Here is a 233-nt window from a genome sequence, read left to right as displayed (position 1 = left end):
GACCTTGGAGGAGATCATGCCCTGAGTTGAAAACAAGAGTTGGATGCTCAACGAACTAAGCCACCCAGGTGCCCTTTTATCACAATTTTAAATTTAAATACTCTTAACTAAACATTTCTACTTCTAGAAATTTGTCCAATAAATGAATTCAAATAAATGGCCAATAGAGTATAGCACTAGACATAAAATGCACGTCCCAAAGCTCTGATTATTCAGAAAGCTAATGACCGAAA

At 36.1% G+C, this 233-nt stretch overlaps 1 protein-coding gene across 1 annotated transcript in view; it reads right to left on the bottom strand.

The window, feature by feature from the left end:
* Positions 1 to 233, bottom strand: part of CFAP47 (cilia and flagella associated protein 47) — a 492,482-nt gene that overhangs the window by 173,742 nt on the left and 318,507 nt on the right.

Source organism: Crocuta crocuta, unplaced genomic scaffold (genome assembly GCF_008692635.1).
Source record: "Crocuta crocuta isolate KB4526 unplaced genomic scaffold, BGI_CrCroc_1.0 scaffold696, whole genome shotgun sequence".
In the NCBI taxonomy this organism is placed as follows: Eukaryota; Metazoa; Chordata; class Mammalia; order Carnivora; family Hyaenidae; genus Crocuta; species Crocuta crocuta.
The sequence above is the reverse complement of the archived record's forward strand: the minus strand, read 5'-3'. Positions and strand labels throughout refer to the sequence as shown.